The sequence below is a fragment of the Chiloscyllium plagiosum genome, chromosome 23 (assembly GCF_004010195.1).
Source record: "Chiloscyllium plagiosum isolate BGI_BamShark_2017 chromosome 23, ASM401019v2, whole genome shotgun sequence".
Classification (NCBI taxonomy): domain Eukaryota; kingdom Metazoa; phylum Chordata; class Chondrichthyes; order Orectolobiformes; family Hemiscylliidae; genus Chiloscyllium; species Chiloscyllium plagiosum.
In genome coordinates, this window is record NC_057732.1 from 47,668,192 (window position 1) to 47,675,950 (window position 7,759).

General features: G+C 43.5%; 1 long non-coding RNA gene across 1 annotated transcript in view; it reads right to left on the reverse strand.

Moving 5' to 3' along the window:
- The window catches only part of LOC122561516, a 45,926-nt gene that overhangs the window by 2,064 nt on the left and 36,103 nt on the right, over positions 1-7,759 (reverse strand). The window contains exon 2 of the long non-coding RNA XR_006315028.1: positions 1,376-1,845. This is a non-coding gene — a long non-coding RNA (uncharacterized LOC122561516). The remainder of the gene's footprint in view (positions 1-1,375; positions 1,846-7,759) is intronic.

Below are 7,759 nucleotides of genomic sequence, written 5' to 3' on the forward strand. Positions count from 1 at the left end.
AAGTGAAGAACTGCAACACTAAATGATCAAAACGTTAGCACAGATGTGACTCAATGGGTGTGACTTTCCTCCCCCTGGAGGTGATGATGAGCAGCAAAGAATTAAGACTCTGGGACACCCGCAGCAAACAGCCCCACTGAACCTGCACCAACCAACCCCACTGAACCCGCACCAACCAGTCCCACTGACACCCGTGGCCGAACACTTCAACTTCCCCTTCAACTCCGCCAAGCACATGCATATCCTGGGCCTTCTCCATCACCACTCCCTAACCGCCCGAGGTCTGAAGGACGAATGCCTCATATTCCGCCTCAGGACCATCAACCCCACAACATCAATGTGGATTTCAACAGTTTCCTCATCTCCCCTATCCCACCTTTTCCTAGTTCCAACCTTCCTACTCGGCACCACTGTCATGACCTGTCCTACCTGTTCATCTTCCTTCCCACCTATCCGTTCCACCCTCCTCTCCAACCTATCACCATTACCCTCACCTGCATCTACCTTTCGCATGCTCAGCTACTTTCCGCCCAGTCCCACCCCCTCCCATTTATCTCTCAGCCCCCGGCCCACAAGCCTCATTCCTGATGAAGGCTTTTGCCTGAAAAGTCGATTCTCCTGCTGCTTGGATGCTGCCTGGCCTGCTGTGCCTTTCCAGCAGCAGACTCGACAAATAGTTAAGTGAGTTTGTCCTGAAGAGACACTTACCCACTTCCCACCACCTACTAATGGGCGGCATGGTGGCTCAGTGATTAGTCCTGCTGTCTCACAGCACCAGGGACCCAGGTTCAATTCCACCCTTGGCGACTGTCTATGTGGAGTTTGCACATTCTCCCCGTGTCTGCGTGGGATTCTTCCCACAGTCCAAAGACATGCAGATTACGCTGGATTGGCCATGTTAAATGCCCAAGGTGGGCAGGGATGTGCAGGCTAGGTGGGTTAGCCATGGGAAATGCAGGGTCACAGCAATAGGATGGGTGTGAGTGGAATGCTCTTTCAGAGGTTTGATTTGGACTTGGCCTGCTCCCACACTGTAGGGACTTTATGATTAAGTTCTGGGTGTGATGGTCCACAAGTGACCTTATTTACCAGCAGGTATTCAAAGTTCTTGCATCCCTTCCAGGAAACTAGAGTGACCTGCCTACCTGGTTTTGAAAGGTTAGGGTTGTAGAAGCTTGGAGGCAGTTGGCACAGAGATGGTTACCTCTGCATCCTTCACCATGCCTCCCTTAGCTTACGACCTTCCCCAAGAAAAGCATACCCCCTCTCACTCCACTGGAGCTCAACATGGCTGAGCTTCCAGCCATGCTTTGCCAAGTCCCTGAGACAGCGGCCTCTGATTTGCCAGCAACCATAGGCAAGACTTCCTACTTACCAGTCAGCACCTGAGAATCTGGTTGGTGTTTGATTGAGCGAGCTTTCTCACTGGTGGGGGTAGAAAATTAATCGCTCCTGCAATTTCTTCCCCAGTGCACAGAACACTGAATCCTGACTGATGTATTGTGAAGTGATAGTAAGAGTATTCATCACAGTGAATTGAGTTACTCCATATACTGTAAAAACACTCACACGATCAATCACAACTTTTCATACATTGTTCCAATATGCAATATACTGTCCCAACATGCAAAGTCCAGAACTCCCCAAACCCAATGTAGATGCTCAATGCAATCTGGACATTGCAACATTTTTGTGTTCCTCAGTTGCGTCAGGTCCTGCTGATCCCTCCCCAGTTTCAGGATGCTCTTTTCGGTCATGCAAGACATCGAAGATGCAATTGTTGTCACAATGTTGTGTGGTCTAACTTAAATAAGCCAGTGAGGTAGATCCAGTTCGAAGAGATAACTGCATGGAAAAAAATGTCACAATGGTAAGTTAAGAATATAGAGTATCTTTTGAGAAAAAGGCATGAACAAACAAATCCTTGGAAAGTGATTCTCCTGACATAAGATCTGCAAGAAGTAATAGTGCAACAACAGAAATGTTTAATATTCCACAAAGAGCAAAATGGAACGTTGAAACATGGAAAATAGGAGCAGGATTAAGCCGTTCAGCCTTTGAGTCTGCTTTGCCATTCAATATGATCATGGCTAAACATCTAGCTCAGTATCCTGTTCCCGCTTTCTCCCCAAAAACATTTGATCATTTACCTCTATGTCCAGCTCCTTCTTGAAAATGTTCAATGTTTTAACCTTAACTGTTTTCTGTGGCAAAGAATTCCACAGGCCTACCACTTTCTGGGTGAGCAAATTCTCCTCATCTCAGTCCTAAACAACCTACCCTATATCCTTAAACTGTGACCACTGGAGAGATCTGTTTCTGTGCTATATGCCTCTGTCAGGAATATCCTTCCTGCATTTACCCTATCTACTCCTGTTGGAACTTGATAGGCTTCGATGAGATTATCCCTCATTCCCCTAAACCACAGCAAACATAGTCTGAACCAATCAGCTATCTCAGGAATCAGTCTGATAAGTCTTCATTGCACTCAATCCTTCCACAGCCAGGACTACCTTCCTCAGATAAGGAGACAAAATCTGCACAAAATAGTCTCGATGTGGTCTCACCAAAGCCTTGTACAACTGCAGCAAGACACCTCCACTCCTGTACTCAACTCCCCTCACTATGAAGGCCAACATGCCATTTGTCTTCTTCACTGCCTGCAGCACCTGCACGCTTATTTTCTGCGACTGATGTACGGGGCCACCCAGACCTTATTTTACCTCCCGCTTTCCCAATCTATTGCCATTCAGATAATAATCTGCCATCTCATTTTAACTACCAGTCAGAGGTCAGCCACTGCCTTGCTCTCAATAATGCTATGAAGGAGGTAGTGGCTGTTGGCTGAACTGCACATAGCATTGCAGAGGGCCAGGATAGCATGTGATCTGTGTGGAATGGGAAAGATGGTTTCAGGGTCCTGGTGGGAGAAGGAGATTGGAAGTGAGGTGGTTCTTAACTGAGCCTAAGCTACACTAGGTCCATCACTCAGGCATTAATTTTGGATGATGACTAGGCCTACCTTTATTTTCCATCCCTAATTGTTAACAGTAAACGACATTGCTGTAAGTGTGGAATGACACATAGGTAAGAATAGCAGTGTCCTTGCCTAAAGAGACTTAGTAAAGCAGATGGATTTACCCCTAACAAACAGCATGGATTCGCAGCCATCCCTAGTCTCTCAATTGCAGATTTTTATTGAATTCAAATTCCGCTACATGCCGTGGTGGGATTTGAACCCTGGTCCCCAGAACATTACCTCAGTCTCTGGATTAACAATCTAGCGACAATACCACTAGGCTGTTGCCTCCCCTGTTAATTTGATCAAAGGACATCCCTCCCGGATTGTGCAAAAAAATTCAACGGCACATTCTCTGAATTTCCTGGCTAATAGTAATTCCACGAAATCAGCCAGCAATAAGGTAAGTCTGATTATGTGTTGTTGTTTGTGAAATGTAGCCATTCTGTTCACCTTAAACATTTCCAAAGTGAAAATGTTCATAGAGTGTGACATCACTGGAAGCTCAGCATTTATTGGCTATCCCTAATTACCCTTGAGAAGGAAGAGGAGAGCTGCTTGTTTGAACCAACAGTTCATTGGCAATGTGGTTGGCACTACTGCCTCACAGCACCAGGGACCTGGGTTCAATTCCAGCCTCTAGCAACTGTCTGTGTGATGTGTGCACATTCTCACCGTGTTTGTGTGGTTTCCACTGGCTGCTCTGGTTATCTCCCACAGTCCAAAGATGTGCAGGTTAGGTGGCTTAGCCAAGCTATAGTGCCCAAAGATGTGGGTTAGCCAAGCGAAGTGCAGGGCTACGGGATAGGGTCTGGGTGGGATGCTCTTCAGAGAGTCAGTGTGGACTTGTTAGGCCGAATGGCCTGTTTCCACACTGTGGGGATTCTGAGAGTTTAGGAAAGCACTTTGGATAATCCTAAAGAAGTGAAAAGCCCTCCATAAGGCAATTTTTCCAAGATAATCATGAATTTTATTGTTTATTTTTTAAAAGATTAATCACTTATTTGTTTAGCAATGTGTTTATGGTACTGGCTCAGTAACTCAAAGGTTACAAGTTCAAATCCCACCATGGTCAGTTATGAAAATGACATGAATAAGTCAAGGCATTTTGGCCTGTGCCACAGAAGAATGATTATTAAGCTGCTTGGAGTATAAGAAGAATTCCTCTAATTTGCTGAACTCCTCCAGAGGAGTGATCATTGCCACTCATGACTCTGATTTCACATTATATGATTGCCTCTTAACTTCCAAAGTGTGACAAAGTGTACCATCACCTTCTCAAGTTAGGCAGTGATAGGCCTTGGCCAGTCTTAAGCTCCATCCACACAACTAATAAAACCGATACGTTAAAAGCTATATTAAAGCAAGTGCGTAGAGTATTCCAACATCACTATGCTACAACGTTGTAGCTGAGGGATGAATATTGCAGTGTAATACTGGCCTTCTACAACTTACAGCCTCTGCAAGTTAGCTTTAGGAATTTGGATAAAAATTGATGCAAAAACCTTTTGATCTTCTTAAATCTGACAAGATCATAATGGTTTCAAACATAACACCAAATTATATTTATATTTTTAGAAATTGTGTCTATCAAAGTGATGACGTCAATATATAATTGTAATATAAAGGAAAACATTCAGCCCATTGAGTTCCTTCTCCTGAGCTCTGTGAATATTTTTCCGTCCTTGCTTATTAAATTTCCCTGAAAAGCCACAGTTGAATTTGCCTGTACCAGAATTCCAAGCAGTCCAGCCACACATATTGTGCTCCATGTTTCCAAAGCTCCGATTTTGGTTTCTGCACCAGGTGTACAGAGGGAGGAGTTGGGATGGGTGGCTCTGAGTTGGCCATTGTGACGTTTCCCAGTTCCAGGTGTGAGCTGGGCAGAATGCCCACCTCAGGGTTCCAGCACTCTCTGGAAATTAAAGGAATGAAATGTATTCCATTCCTTCAGCCCTCACCCTACCTTCAACCCCTCATGCCCATATATACAAACCTATGGCACCTAATGCCTTCGACCTACACAACGGTCAATGACTGTCATATCCTGTAGGCTGCATAGTGCCCCTCTACCCATCCCTCATGCCACCTTTGCCACCCTACATCACTCTTCAAAACCCTGAGGCCCCTCATCAACCAAATGGCCCACTCATTACCTCTACCCATTCACCAGGATCCCTCATATTTCCTATGCCACTTTAATACCCAGTTTCACTGGCTACCTGTTACTTTTTACCCATTTTGCCAACTCACCTGGTATCCCCAAATACCAAAGCATACAAGGAAAATTACTTCTACATGGAATTCTACATTGCAGCCTACGCGTTGTTGAGAAACACATCCCCATTCATAAAAAAACGTGTTTTGGTGTTGACATTTCTTGATAGCTCAACAGTTTTGATAGCTCGACATAATAGTCAATTGGTTTATACATCATTTACACACAACCTTCTCCACACATAACAACCCCAAAAGGTACCTGACTTACCTTAAGGATCACTGATACCTCCCATTTCGGATATTTGACAACCCATCGAGGTTTCCTGACCTCCCCAACACCCCCCACCCCCATCCTCAAGGTACCATACTCACAGGAATACCTAAGATTTCCAAAGGGGCACCCTGACAATCCAAAACAAATGCTTTGAGAATAGACCTGTTCTTATTTGCTGTAATTTCCACACTACGGTCAACAGATAGCAGGGTTTCCAAAATCGGAACCATTGCATTTAAATAGTCAACTGTCACTGTGAACCGGGAATATAGGAATTGTGGCCTGACCCCAATCACGCTCCCATGAAAATACTAGCTTCAAAGGCAAGGATTTGGATTGCTGACATGTTCCACCATTTTTCAAGGTGCTAAGCTGTGACAAAAATATGGGTCCAAGGGTCACCTAAGATGTGGGAAACGTTTAATGTAAGTTCGCTGCTTTTCAAATCCATTCCCATGCAAACGAAACCTGGTGGCAGAATGCTCAACTTATTTGTTGCATACAATTTTATAAAATCAAAACATCAAAACAAATCTGAAACAAACTCAGAGACTGCTGGAGAAACTCAGTGGGTCTGGCAGCATCAGTGGAGAGAGAAACAGAGTTAATATTTCAAGTCCAATATGACTCCTTTGAAGAAGGTTAAAAATCACACAACACCAGGTTATAGTCCAATCGGTTTATTTGGAAGCACTAGCTTTCAGAGCGCTGCTCCTTCATCAGATGGTTCATTAGGTGATGATCAACCACCTGCTGAAGGAGCGTCGCTCCGAAAGCTAGTGCTTCCAATTAAACCTGTTGGACTATAACCTGGTTTTGTGTGATTTTTAACTTTGTCCACCCCAGTCCAACATCGGCATCTCCAAACCCCTGAGGAAGCAGCAGTTCTGAAGGAAAGTGATATCAGACTGGAAATGTTAACACAGTTTCTCTCTCCAGAGATGCTGCCAGACTTACCGAGTTTCTCCAGCATTGTCAGTATACTTATATAAAATGATTTCAGTCGATTATTGTTTATCATGTATCAGATATGTCAAAATATGAAATGTAAAGTAAAACCAGAATGAAAATCCAGGGTGGTAGTTGTTTGCAATGGGTGGTACTTTACCAATGTATTGAATGATTTGAAGCAACGTTATAATTGAGATGATAAATCTGATAGTGTGATTCTTTTGCTTGCAACAAGCCCTTTTAAAATGAGCCACTTGATGCAGCCAGCAAAATAGTGGAGTATGGAAATTCTTACAAACACCACCAGTTCATTTCTTTACTGAGATTTCCTCTGCGTGATCCCAACTCAACCCAGGCAAGTTTGTTCATTTTTTTAATGTTGAAGATATTATCTTTGAGTGGACGCTGCTCCAACTGATGGGAGAGTGTTAAATGTCCCAATGTGCATGTTTGTACCATAATAATTCATTGATAATTACAAATTGAACATTATTGGGTGTGCACAATTTCAGGGAACTTTATTTCACTGCACACCTGTTGGTTGATTACTGTTTCTATCTGTGCAGCATACTAATAAAAGGGAGAGATATCCTTTGTACCACCTGGAGTGAATGAAGAGTTGGTAGCCTCAAAGTAAGGACAGTAACACATCTGATTTTCTAACATTCCTGACAATTCAACTAGAGCCATTTTGGAAGGAGCCCCGCACTGAGTCTTTTTAAGGTGTCAGGCTCATTTCAATGCAAATCACATTCTGGGAATTTGATCATTGTGCCATTTTATATGAGAAATCATCTGCGTATTGTAGAATGCACACTCTGATCATACCCATGGACAATTGAGCTTCAGCGACAGTAAGGATGAATATGTGAAGTCACATACATGAGTTTGAGACATTCCGGACTTTTCTTACACTATTCAATCATAAGAATCCTTTCAGCTTTATTATTAGTCTGCTACATCAAACCAAAAATCTGGGTTCGCTACGTAGATGACACCTTTATCATCACAAAACGAAACAAGATAGAAAGACATTTAACATCATCAACAACACCCTCACAGGCATAAAGTTCACCAAGGAGGAAGAAACTGACAACAAACTCGCATTTATGGACGTCACAGTAGAAAGAAATGACAAGGGAGAATTACAAACCTGCGTATACAGAAAACCGACAAACACTGACCAAATACTCAACTACACCAGCAACCATCCTAACACACACAAACGAAACTGTATCAGAACACTATTCCAATGAGCCACCACACACTGCAGCACAGACGAACTTCGAAAAACA